The 14054-nt window shown below is 39.1% G+C and overlaps 1 non-coding gene across 1 annotated transcript; it reads right to left on the bottom strand.

Moving 5' to 3' along the window:
• Positions 1-9651: 9651 nt before the first annotated feature.
• On the bottom strand, positions 9652-9759 carry LOC130937973 (small nucleolar RNA R71). Its single transcript, XR_009069160.1, has one exon. It is a non-coding gene; the product is annotated as a small nucleolar RNA R71 (small nucleolar RNA).
• Positions 9760-14054: the final 4295 nt, after the last annotated feature.

Here is a 14054-nt window from a genome sequence, read left to right on the forward strand (position 1 = left end):
TACGCTTGTCTGAAGCTCTTACACCAATGATATACATAAGTATCACTATCTTTATATTCTATATTATTTTCATTCATCATCATATACATTTGAGTTTGCCTGACTAAGATTTACAAGATGACCATAGCTTGCTTCAATGCTAACAATCTCCGTGGGATCGACCCTTACTCACGTAAGGTATTACTTGGACGACCCAGTGCACTTGCTGGTTAGTTGTGCGAAGTTGTGTAATGCCATGGAATTGAACCACCAAGTTTTTTGGAGTTCATGACCAGGGATTATGAGAGTTGTGAAAAGTATTGTTCACAATTTCGCGCACCAGATCCCTTTATGTTAGTAGAAAAAGAAAGGGGTATAAGAAAGAAGAAGGATGGATTCGGATTTTTGGATGAAGAGAGGTGAAGAGAAGTGTTAGTAATTAATTAATTAAATAGAAGAAGAAGAGAGAAAGAGAATTTCGAAATTAATTTTGAAAAAGTGGTTAATGATTTTCGAAAATTAAATATAATAGATAATTAAAATTAAAATTTAAAACAATTAAAAAGAATTTTTGAAAAAGAGAGGGAGAATTTTCGAAAATTGGAGAGGGATAGGTAGTTAGTTGGTTTTGAAAAAGATAAGAAACAAACAAAAAGTTAGTTAGTTGATTGAAAAAGATTTGAAATCAAAATTGAAAAAGATAAGAAGTTAGATAAGATATTTTGAAATCAAATTTTGAAAAAGATAAAGTTTTTGAAAAAGATAAGATAAAAATAAAATAAAAGTTTTAAGAAAAAGATATTTTGAAAAAGATTTAATTTTTAAAATTACTTAGCTAACAAGAAACTACAAGATAAGATTTTAGAACTTAAAGATTGAACCTTTCTTAACAAGAAAGTAACAAACTTCAAATTTTTGAACCAATCACATTAATTATTAGCTAATTTTCGAAAATTTGATATAAAGATAAGAAAAAGATTTTGAAAATATTTTGAAAAAGATTTTTAATATTTTCGAAATTTATAAAGAAAATGAAAAAGATATGATTTTTGAAAAAGATTTTACAAAGATAAGATTTTTAAAATTTGAAATTTTGACTTGACTTGTAAGAAACAACTAATTTTGAAAATTTTTGACCAAGTCAACCCAAAATTTCGAAATTTGGAGGGAAATAAGGAAAAGATATTTTTTGATTTTTGAATTTTTTTATTATGAGAGAGAAAAACAACAAAAATACTCAATGCATGAAATTTTTAGATCAAAACAATGAATGCATGCAAGAATGCTATGAATGTCAAGATGAACACCAAGAACACTTTGAAGATCATGATGAACATCAAGAACATAATTTTGAAAAAATTTTTGATGCAAAGAAAATATGCAAGACACCAAACTTAGAAATCTTTAATGTATGGAAAATATGAATGCAAAAATGCACATGAAAAACAACAAACAACACAAAACAAGAAATCATCAAGATCAAACAAGAGGACTTATCAAGAACAACTTGAAGATCATGAAGAATACTATGAATGCATGAAATTTTCGAAAAAATGCAAGAAAAATTTTAAAGCATGCAATTGACACCAAACTTAAAAATTGACTCAAGACTCAAACAAGAAACACAAAATATTTTTGATTTTTATGATTTTCTAAATTTTTTTTTTTGGATTTTTATTAATTTTTTTTGAAAAACATTTTTAGAAAAACGAAAAATAAAAAGAAAAAAAATTTTGAAAAAGATTTTTGAAAAGAAAATTACCTAATCTGAGCAACAAGATGAACCGTCAGTTGTCCATACTCGAACAATCCCCGGCAACGGCGCCAAAAACTTGGTGGACGAAATTGTGATCCATGTTCTAATTATTTTGAGATGAAGGCTTCTAAGGGGCAGCAGCTGTATTCACAACTCCGTTCAACTAACCAGCAAGTGTACTGGGTCGTCCAAGTAATACCTTACGTGAGTAAGGGTCGAATCCACAGAGATTGTTGGTATGAAGCAAGCTATGGTCACCTTGTAAATCTCAGTTAGGGAGATTAAAGGGTAATTGTGATTATTATAAAATAAAAAGAAAATACATAATAAAAGGGATAGAATACTTATGCAGATTCATTGGTGGGAATTTCAGATAAGCGGATGGAGATGTTGTAGAGCTCAAGGACGCCTGCTCTCCTACTGCTTCTACTCAATCCTTCTTACTCCTTTCCATGGCAAGCTGTGTATAGGGGTTCACCATCAGCGGTGGCTACTTTCAATCCTCTCGGGAAAATATCCTATGCGGCTGTCACTCGCACAGCTAATCAGTCTGGAGGCATCACCCATGGTTGATGGCTACATCCTATCCTCGCAGTGAAAACTAATGCTCACGTACTCTGTCATAGTACGGCTAATCACTGGTTGGTTCCCGCGCCTACTGGAATAGAATCCCTTGATTCTTTTGCGTCTGTCACTAACGCCCAGCACTTGCAAGTTTGAAGCACGTCACAGTCATTCATTACCGGAATCCTACTCGGAATACCACAGACAAGGTTAGACTTTCCGGATCCTCATAAATGCCGCCATCTATCTAGCTTATACCACGAAGATTCTGTTGGGGAATCTAAGAGATACGCATTCAAGCTCTGTTGCATGTAGAACGTAAGTGGTTATCAATCATGCGCGTTCATCAGTGAGAATGATAATGAGGGTTATCTAACTCATCACATTCATCATGTTCTTGGGTACGAATGAATATCTTGGAATAAGAATAAGAGGGAATTGAATAAAAGAAAATAGAACTTCATTAATACTTGAGGTACAGCAGAGCTCCACACCCTTAATCTATGGTGTGCAGAAACTCCACCGTTGAAAATACATAAGTGAAAGAGGTTCAGGCATGGCCGAATGGCCAGCCCCCTAAAACGTGATCAATAGCCTCTTAGGATGAAGAATAAAACAAAACTGAGACCAAAGATGTCTAATACAATAGTAAGAGGTCCTATATATACTAGACTAGCTACTAGGGTTTACATGGGTAAGTAATTGATGCATAAATCCACTTCCGGGGCCCACTTGGTGTATGTTTGGGCTGAGCTTGATCAATCCACGAGCTGAGGCTTCTCTTGGAGTTGAACTCCGAGTTATGACGTGTTTTGGGCGTTCAACTCCGGATCATGACGTTTTTCTGGCGTTTAACTCCAGACAGCAGCATGTACTTGGCGTTCAACGCCAAGTTACGTCGTCATTCTTCGAATAAAGTATGGACTATTATATATTGCTGGAAAGCCCTGGATGTCTACTTTCCAACGCCGTTGAGAGCGCGCCAATTGGAGTTCTGTAGCTCCAGAAAATCCATTTTGAGTGCAGGGAGGTCAGATTCCAACAGCATCAGCAGTCTTTTTGTCAGCCTTTTTCAGAGTTTTGCTCAAATCCCTCAATTTCAGCCAGAAATTACCTGAAATCACAGAAAAACACACAAACTCATAGTAAAGTCCATAAATGTGAATTTAACATAAAAACTAAGGAAAACATCCCTAAAAGTAGCTTGAACTTACTAAAAACTACCTAAAAACAATGCCAAAAAGCGTATAAATTATCCGCTCATCACCCATCTCCCAAGGAACAATCGGGTCCAGGGTTATCCTTGCCTTGACAGCATCCCAATCAAACCTCAAGAAACACATGTCCTCCTCAGCCTTTTTGTAACCATCAGGCTGATCGGACTTAGGTGGGAGCTGTAGGATGTCCTCTATGGCCTCTTCAGTGACCAGAATCTGCTTGCCCCTTAGGTGTACTGTATCTAGGGTAGTGAGGTAGTAGTTGCAGTAGAATTCCCTAACCCAAGATGCATTGACCTCTGTCAGTGCTCTTTTCAGAAAGAACCAGCCTCTTTATTTGATTTGCTCAGTGGTGTATTGCTGGAGTTCTCCTGGGATCCTCAGAGTCCTTTCCAGGTACAGGTTCTTGGAGGTTGCAAACACCGGGTACTTCAGCTCACAGTACCGGTTTGCAAATTTTATCGGATCAGTGGCAAGGAGTAGCTGGTCAGCTTTTTCCTGCTGGGTAAAGTTCTTCTCCCGCCATGAAGAATCATGCATTAGATCTATGATGGACTGGGAGGGGTCTCCTCTTTTGCGCTTGCCAGTAGCCTTGCCTTTTCCTTTTCTCTTTGAGGTAGACATCCTGAAAAACAGAAAACCAGGAAATATAAAAATGGGAAAACAAATAGGCAATTAAACAAAGAAAACTCAAAGCGGCAAAGGAGAATGAGAATAAGGTAAATGAGTTAGGTAAATGTGCATTAAGGATTGTATAGCAGTTGAAAAGTTTGAAAGGAATAATTTACAATCTAAAATGTATTAGAATTCAAGTTAAATAGAAAAATTGACATTATGCCATGGTTAAAAAGTTAGAGGAAAGTGAAAAGTCAGAAAAGAGATTATAAAAAGTTAGTATGGTTAGAATTTGAAAAAGAAGTTAGTAAATTAAAATTAGTGAGTCAGAAAAATGTGGGTAAAGTAAGTGGCATAAAGAAAATATTCCATGTAACAAGGATTCACAGGTAGAGGTGAAAAATGGGTGGGCGCGATCGCGTGGAGCGCGCGATCGCATGGGAGGGGTAGGAGAGTGGTGGACGCGATCGTGTGGGTCGCGCGATCGCGTCGCTGGAATTTGTGCTAGACGCATGATTCCAGCATCGTTTCAGCGCAACTCTCTGTCTCCTTCTAGGGTGTTGTGCATCCATGCGACGCGGTAGCGTCGTTCACGCGGTCGCGTCACTCATGCGGTCGCGTGGAATTGGTTATGTACATGTGACGCGATCGCGTCAGGGACGCGATCGCGTGGGTCTTTTGCGGAAAAGCACAAGGGCAGCACAATTCCAGCCCAACTTTCTGGACGTTGGGGTTATACACCGATCTCCAGGGCACGCGACCGCGTGAGGGACGCGGACGCGTGGGGGGTGTTTTATCGCAATTGACGCGATCGCATGATTGATGCGGTCGCATCGCACGCCACTTTTTTTTTTTTGCAGATATGTAATTATGCAGTATGCAGAATGCAAAATGATATGAATGTTATGAGTAATTCCAGGTTCAATGAAAAATAAAATAAAACTTGAAAACAACTAAAACTAAATAAAAAATGAAAAAGGAACGATCATACCATGGTGGGTTGTCTCCCACCTAGCACTTTTGGTTAAAGTCCTTAAGTTGAACGTTGGTTGAGCTTCCTGTTATGGTGGCTTGTGTTTAAATTCATCCAGAAATCTCCACCAATGCTTGGAATGCCAATGGCCTCCGGGGTCCCAAACTAGGCATGTGAAGCTTCTGAGCAGCTTTAAACAGATTTTCAGGCTCCCGGGGTGATGAATACCAGAATATGTTCCAGGATCCCAAACTTTGGTGCCAAATCTGCTTTCGTTTTGATCTATACTTTTCCATCTGGGCGGTTTGGAAATTAGATTCTCACCACGGTGACTAAACGTTCTCCGTGATCCACTCAATTGAGCATGATACCAATCTTTGCACTTCGAGTTGAAGCGTGGAACCTTATTGAACCTTGTGCACCGGCTCTGAGTATGAGCCATTTTCCTTTTACTCTTAAAGCCGCAGAGAGCTCTAAGCTGGCCATCTGTTTCAAGCAAACCATATTCAGGTGGAATATTGAAGATAAAAGACAAGGATTTTACCCACTTGTAGTTTGTGGTGGGCGGTAACGGCCTTAGGATAGGTGTTTCTAGTGGATCTGTAAGTTCTACTCCCTTATAATCTTCTGTGAATTCTTCCACTTCAACCATCTCTTAATCAGAGTCTTCAATTTCTCCCTCATCATCGCTCAAGTCATATATTGGAGGTTGAGAAAGATCTACCGTAGCATCATCTTCATATTCACTCGGGGAAGATTCTTCTGTCTCAAAGAAATCACTTGTGGATGCAAGTTCGCCGCTAAGAGAATAGGTCTCGTGATCATCATCATCAAGGAAACCTGTGTCCTGGGTTATTGGTGAGCGGATAATTTATACGCTTTTTGGCATTGTTTTTAGTATGCTTTTAGTATGTTTTAGTTAGTTTTTATTATATTTTTATTAGTTTTTATTTAAAATTCACTTTTATGGACTTTACTATTAGTTTGTATGTTTTTCTGTGATTTCAGGTATTTTCTGGTTGAAATTGAGGGACCTGAGCAAAAATCTGATTCAGAGGCTGAAAAAGGACTACAGATGCTGTTGGATTCTGACCTCCCTGCACTCGAAGTGGATTTTCTGGAGCTACAGAAGCCCAATTGGTGTGCTTTCAATTGCGTTGGAAAGTAGACATCCTGGGCTTTCCAGCAATATATAATAGTCCATACTTTGCCCGAGCTTTGATGGCCCAAATAGGCGTTTCAAGTCAGCTCAAGAATTCTGGCGTTTAACGCTGGAACTGGCACAGAAGTGGGAGTTAAACGCCCAAACTGGCACAAAAGTGGCGTTTAACTCCAAGAAAAGTCTCTACACTTGAAAGCTTCAATGCTCAGCCCAAGCACATACCAAGTGGGCCCGGAAGTGGATTTTTACGTCATTTACTCATTTTTGTAAACCCTAAGCTACTAGTTCTCTATAAATAGGACCTTTTGCTATTGTATTTTCATCTTTGATCAGTCCTATGCTATCTTAGATCAGATCTTGGTTCTTCTGGTTCCCTCTCTGGGGCCGAAGCCAATGATCACCATTATCACTTATGTATTTTCAATGGTGGAGTTTCTATACACCATAGATTAAGGTGTGGAACTCTGCTGTACCTCGAGTATTAATGCAATTACTACTATTTTCCATTCAATTCAGCTTATTCTTGTTCTAAGATATTCATTCGCACCCAAGAACATGATGAATGTGATAATTATGTGACGCTCATCATCATTCTCACTTATGAACGCGTGCCTGACAATCACCCCCGTTCTACATGCAAACAAGGCTTGAATGTATATCTCTTGGATTCCTTAATCAGAATCTTCGTGGTATAAGCTAGAATCCATTGGCGGCCATTTTTGAAAATCCGGAAGGTCTAAACCTTATCTGTGGTATTCTGAGTAGGATTCAGGGATTGAATGACTGTGACGAGCTTCAAACTCGCGATTGTAGGGCGTTAGTGACAGACGCAAAAGAATCATTGGATTCTATTCCGACATGATCGAGAATCGACAGATGAATAGCCGTGTTGTGACAGAGCGCGTTGAACATTTTCACTGAGAGGACGGGACTGTAGCCATTGACAACGGTGATGCCCAACATACAGCTTGCATGGAAAGGAGTAAGAAGGATTGGATGAAGACTGTAGGAAAGCAGAGAGACAGAAGGGACAAAGCATCTCCATACGCTTATCTTAAATTCTCACCAATGAATTACATAAGTATCTCTATCTTTATTTTATGTTTTATTTATCTTTTAATCATTCATCCTCCATAACCACTTGAATCCGCCTGACTGAGATTTACAAGATGACCATAGCTTGCTTCATATCAACAATCTCCGTGGGATCGACCCTTACTCGCATAAGGTTTATTACTTGGACGACCCAGTGCACTTGCTGGTTAGTTGTGTGAAGTTGTGATAAAGAGTTGAGATTGCAATTGAGCGTACCATGTTGATGGCGCCATTGATGATCAAAATTTCGTGCACCAAGTTTTTGGCGCCGTTGCCGAGGATTGTTTGAGTTTGGACAACTGACGGTTCATCTTGTTGCTTAGATTAGGTATTTTTCTTCAGAGTTCTTAAGAATGAATTCTAGTGTTTCAAGGTGATGTTCTTATCATCACCAAAGCTGATTGATTCTCATCAATTTAACTCTTGAATGCAATGTCCTGCTGAAGCTTGGCTAGCCATGTCTAATTTCTTTAGACTGAAGCTTTAGACTAACATTGCATGATTCCTGGAATTCTCATTAAGAATTTTGATATCCTTATTTTCATTCAATTTTCGAAAAAAAAATCCAAAAAAATTATAAAATCTTAAAACCAAAAATATGTTTTGTTTCTTGTTTGAGTCTAGTGTCTAATTTTAAGTTTGGTGTCAACTGCATGTTTCTATTCTTCTTGCATTTTTTTTGAATTCATTCATGTGTCTTAATTGATCTTCAAGTTGTTCTTGATGATTTCCTTGTTCTGATCTTTAAATTCTCTTGTCCTGAGTGTTTTGTTGTTTCTCATATGCATTCTCATTTTGTTAGTGTCAATAGTATACAAACTTCTAAGTTTGGTGTCTTGCATGCATTGTTTATTTGATCTTAGTGGCATTTTGATTATTCCTCATCATTAAAAATTCAAAAAAAAATTTTAATTTGTGTCTTTTCAAGTCAATAATACAGAGAATTGAAGATTCAGAACATGCAGTAGAGGAATTACACAGAAAAAGCTAGGCGTTCAAAACGCTCAGTGAGGAAGGAAAATTGGCGTTTAAACGCCAGCCAGGGTACCTGGCTGGGCGTTTAACGCCCAAAAGGGTAGCATTTTGGGCGTTAAACGCCAGAATGGATACCATTCTGGGCGTTTAACGCCAGGATGGCACAAGAGGGAAGATTTTGTTTTTAATTCGAATTTTTTTAAGTTTTCATAATTTTTCAAAATCAAATCTTTTTCAAATCATATCTTTTCAATCATATATTTTCAAAATCAATTTCTTTCAATTTTCAAAAATACTTGCTAACAATTAATGATTTGATTCAACATTTCAAGTATGTTGCCTTTTCTGTTGAGAAAGGTTTAATGTCTGAATCATATCTTTTAAATTCCTTGTTAGCCAAGTCATTAATTTTAAAAATCAAATCTTTTTAAATTGTTTTTCAATCATATCTTTTTAATCACATCTTTTTCAAAATAGTTTTCAATCATATCTTTTTTATTTCTAATTTCAAAATCTTTTTCGAAATCACTCTATTTCTTTCCCAACTTTAATTTTCGAAAATCATTCTTCATTTTTTTAAAAATTTCTTCAAAATTTTTTAATTTATTTTCAAAAATTCTTCCCCTCTTCTCACATCCTTCTATTTAAGGACTAACACTCCTCCTCAATACACAATTCAAACTCTATCTCTCTTGATAAGTTCGAATTCTTCTACCTCCTCCTTCTATTCTTCTTTTCCTCTGACATCTCAAGGAATCTCTATACTTTGACATAGAGGATTCCATATTTTCTTGTTCTCTTCTCTTTCATATGAGCAGGAGCAAAGACAAAAGCATTCTTGTTGAGGCTGACCCTGAACCTGAAAGGACCTTGAAGCGAAAGCTAAGAGAAGCTAAAGTACTACTCTCTGTAGAGGACCTAACAGAAATCTCCAAACAACAATGCAAGGAAGGTGCTGGGTGACTTTACTAAACCTACTCCTGACTTCTATAGGAGAAGCATCTCTATCCCTGCCATTGGAGTAAACAACTTTGAGCTTAAGCCTCAATTAGTTTCTCTAATGCAACAGAATTGCAAGTTCCATGGACTTCCATTGGAAGATCCTCATCAGTTTTTAGCTGAATTCTTGCAAATCTGTGACACTGTCAAGACTAATGGGGTTGACCCTGAGGTCTACAGACTTATGCTATTCCCTTTTGCTGTAAGAGACAGAGCTAGGATATGGTTGGACTCACAACCTAAAGAAAGCCTGAACTCTTGGGAAAAGCTAGTCAATGCCTTCTTGGCAAAGTTCTCTCCACCTCAAAAATTGAGTAAGCTTAGAGTGGAAGTCCAAACCTTCAGACAGAAGGAAGGTGAATACCTCTATGAAGCTTGGGAAAGATACAAACAATTGATCAGAAAGTGTCCTTCTGACATGCTTTCTGAATGGAGCATCATAGGTATCTTCTATGATGGTCTGTCTGAACTGTCCAAGATGTCATTGGACAGCTCTGCTGGAGGATCTCTTCATCTGAAGAAGACGCCTGCAGAAGCTCAAGAACTCATTGAAATGGTTGCAAATAACCAATTCATGTACACTTCTGAAAGGAATCCTGTTAACTATGGGACGAATCAGAAGAAAGGAGTTCTTGAGATTGATACTCTAAATGCCATATTGGCTCAGAACAAAATATTGACTCAACAAGTCAATATGATTTCTCAAAGTCTGTCTGAAATGCAAGCTGCACCAGGTAGTACTAAGGACGCTTCATCTGAAGAAAAAGCTTATGATCCTGAGAACCCATCAATGGAAGAGGTGAATTACATAGGAGAACCCTATGGAAACACCTATAATCCTTCATGGAGAAATTATCCAAATCTCTCATGGAAGGATCAACAGAGACCTCAACACGGTTTCAACAACAATAATGGTGGAAGAAACAGGTTTAGCAATGGCAAGCCTTTTCCATCATCTTCTCAGCAACAGACAGAGAATTCTAAGCAGAGCCACTCTGACTTAGCAACCATGGTCTCTGATCTAATCAAAACCACTAAAAGTTTCATGACTGAAACAAGGTCCTCCATTAGAAACTTGGAGGCACAAGTGGATCAGCTGAGTAAGAAAGTTACTGAACTCCCTCCTAGTACACTTCCAAGCAATACAGAAGAGAATCCAAAAGGAGAGTGTAAGGCCATCAACATGGCCGAATTTGGAGAGGAGGAAGAGGCAGTGATTGCCACTGAAGAAGACCTCAATGGACGTCCACTGGCCTCCAATGAGTTCCCTAATGAGGAACCATGGGAATCTGAGGCTCACACTGAGACCATAGAGATTCCATTGGATTTACTTCTGCCATTCATGAGCTTTGATGAGTATTCTTCCTCTGAAGAGGACGAAGATGTCACTGAAGAGCAAGTTGCTAAGTACCTTGGAGCAATCATGAAGCTAAATGACAAGTTATTTGGTAATGAGACATGGGAGGACGAACCCCCTTTGCTCACCAAAGAACTGGATGACTTGACTAGGCAGAGATTACCTCAAAAGAGACAGGACCCTGGGAAGTTCTCAATACCTTGTACATTAGGCACCATGACCTTCGAGAAGGCTCTGTGTGACCTAGGGTCAAGCATAAACCTCATGCCTCTCTCTGTAATGGAGAAGCTAGGGATCTTTGAGGTACAAGCTGCAAGAATCTCACTAGAGATGGCAGACAATTCAAGAAAACAAGCTTATGGACTTGTAGAGGATATTCTGGTAAAGGTTGAAGACCATTACATCCCTGCTGATTTCATAGTCCTAGAAACTGGGAAGTGCATGGATGAATCCATCATCCTTGGCAGACCCTTCCTAGCCACAGCAAAGGCTGTGATTGATGTTGACAGAGGAGAATTGATCATTCAAGTGAATAAAGAATCCTTTGTGTTTAAGGCTCAAGGATATCCCTCTGTAACCATGGAGAGAAAGCATGAAGAGCTTCTCTCAAAACAGAGTAAAACAGAGCCCCCACAGTCAAACTCTAAGTTTGGTGTTGGGAGGCCACAACCAAATTCTAAGTTTGGTGTTGAACCCCCACATTCAAACTCTAAGTTTGGTGTTGGGAGGTTCCAACATTACTCTGAACATCTGTGAGGCTCCATGAGGGCCCATTGTCAAGCTACTGACATTAAAGAAGCACTTGTTGGGAGGCAACCCAATGTTATAATTATCTATTTTCCATTGTTATTTTATGTTTTCTATAGGTTGATGATCATGTGAAGTCACAAAAACAATTAAAAAAGCAAAAACGGAATGAAAAACAGAAAGAAAAACAGCACACCTTGGAGGAAAAGCTTGCTGGCATTTAAACGCCAGTAAGGGCAGCAAATGGGCGTTTAACGCCCAGTCTGGCACCATTCTGGGCGTTTAATGCCAGAAAGGGGCACCAGACTGGCATTTAACGCCAGAAAGGGGCACCAGACTAGCGTTTAACGCCAGAAAAGGGCAGCAGCCCGGCGTTTAACGCCAGGATTGGCAGAAAGGGCGTTTTACACGCCACTTGGTGCAGGGATGAGCTATCCTTGACACCTCAGGATCTGTGAATCCCACAGGATCCCCACCTATCCCACCACTCTCTCTCTTCTTCACCCATTCACCAATCACCTCCATACCTCTTCCCCAAAAAGCCCCTCACCTATCAAATCCTACCCTCTTCTCCATAAACCCTTCACCAATCCATATCCCTCCATCATAAATCCCACCTACCTCTCCATCCAAACTCAAACCACTTTCCCTCCCAAACCCACCCATACATGACCGAACCCTACCCCTCTCTCCACCCCTATATAAACCCATCTTCACTTCCTCATTTTCACACATCATACACACTACTTCTCCCCCTTGGCCGAATCACTCCCACTTCTCCATCTCCTCCATTTTCTTCTTCTCCGTCCCTCTTTCTTCTTTTGCTCGAGGACGAGCAAACCTTCTAAGTTTGGTGTGGTAAAAGTGTTGCTTTTTGTTTTTCCATAATCTTTATGGCACTTAAGACCGGAGAAACCTCTAGAAAGAGGAAAGGGAAGGCAAAAGCTTCCACCTCCGAGTCATGGGAGATGGAGAGATTCATCTCAAGGGTGCATCAAGACCACTTCTATGAAGTTATGGCCATGAAGAAGATGATCCCCGAGGTCCCTTTCAAACTCAAAAAGAGTGAATATCCGGAGATCCGACATGAGATCCAAAGAAGAGGTTGGAAAGTTCTTACCAACCCCATTCAACAAGTCAGAATCTTAATGGTTCAAGAGTTCTATACCAATGCATGGATCACCAAGAACCATGATCAAAGTGTGAACCCGGACCAAATGAATTGGCTTACAATGGTTCGTGGAAATGCTTAGATTTTAGTCCAGAAAATGTAAGGTTGGCATTCAACTTGCCCATGATGCAAGGAGATGAACACCCCTACACTAGAAGGGTCAACTTTAATCAAAGGTTAGACCAAGTCCTCATAGACATTTGTGAAGAGGGCACTCAATGGAAGAGAGATTCAAGAGGAAAGCCGGTTCAACTGAGAAGGCATGACCTCAAGCCCGTGGCTAGGGGATGGTTGGAGTTTATCCAACACTCAATCATTCCCACTAGCAACCGGTCCGAAGCTACTATAGACCGGGCTATTATGATTCATAGCATCATGATTGGAGAAGAAGTAGAAGTTCATGAGGTTATATCCCAAGAACTTTATAAGGTGGCAGACAAGTCCTCTACCTTGGCAAGGTTAGCCTTCCCTCATCTCATTTGTCACCTCTGTAATTCAGTTGGAATTAACATAGAGGGAGACATCCTCATTGATGAGGACAAGCCCATCACTAAGAAGAGGATGGAGCAAACAAGAGATCTCACTCATGAACATGAGAAAATTCCTCATCATGAAATCCTTGAGATGCCTCAAGGGATGCACTTTCCTCCACAAAACTATTGGGAGCAAATCAACACCTCCCTAGGAGAATTGAGTTCCAACATGGGACAACTAAGGGTGGAGCACCAAGAACATTCCATCCTCCTCCATGAAATTAGAGAAGATCAAAGAATCATGAGAGAGGAACAACAAAGGCAAGGAAGAGACATTGAGGAGCTCAAGCACTCCATAAGATCTTCAAGAGGAAGAACAAGCCGCCATCACTAAGGTGGACCCGTTCTTTAATCTCCTTGTTCTTTATTTTTCTGTTTTTCGAAAATTATGCTTTATGTTTTATTTATGTTTGTGTCTTATGATCATTGGTGTCTTAGTGTCTATGCCTTAAAGTTATGAATGTCCTATGAATCCATCACCTTTCTTAAATGAAAAATGTTCTTAATTGAAAAAGAGAAGAATTGCATGAATTTCGAATTTTATAACAGATTAATTATTTTGATGTGGTGGCAATACTTTTGATTTCTGAATGTATGCTTGAACAGTGCATATGTCTTTTGAATTTGTTGTTCATGAATGTCAAAATTGTTGGCTCTTGAAAGAATGATGAAAAAGGAGACATGTTACTGAGGATCTGAAAAATCATAAAAATGATTCTTGAAGCAAGAAAAAGCAGTGAATTCAAAAAAAAAAAGAGCAAGCAGAAAAAGCCAATAGTCCTTTAAACCAAAAGGCAAGGATAATAAAAAGGATCCAAGGCTTTGAGCATCAGTGGATAGGAGGGCCTACAGGAATAACATCCTGGCCTAAGCGGCTAAACCAAGCTGTCCCTAACCATGTGCTTGTGGCG

The sequence above is a fragment of the Arachis stenosperma genome, chromosome 6, assembly GCF_014773155.1.
Source record: "Arachis stenosperma cultivar V10309 chromosome 6, arast.V10309.gnm1.PFL2, whole genome shotgun sequence".
Taxonomy (NCBI): Eukaryota; Viridiplantae; Streptophyta; class Magnoliopsida; order Fabales; family Fabaceae; genus Arachis; species Arachis stenosperma.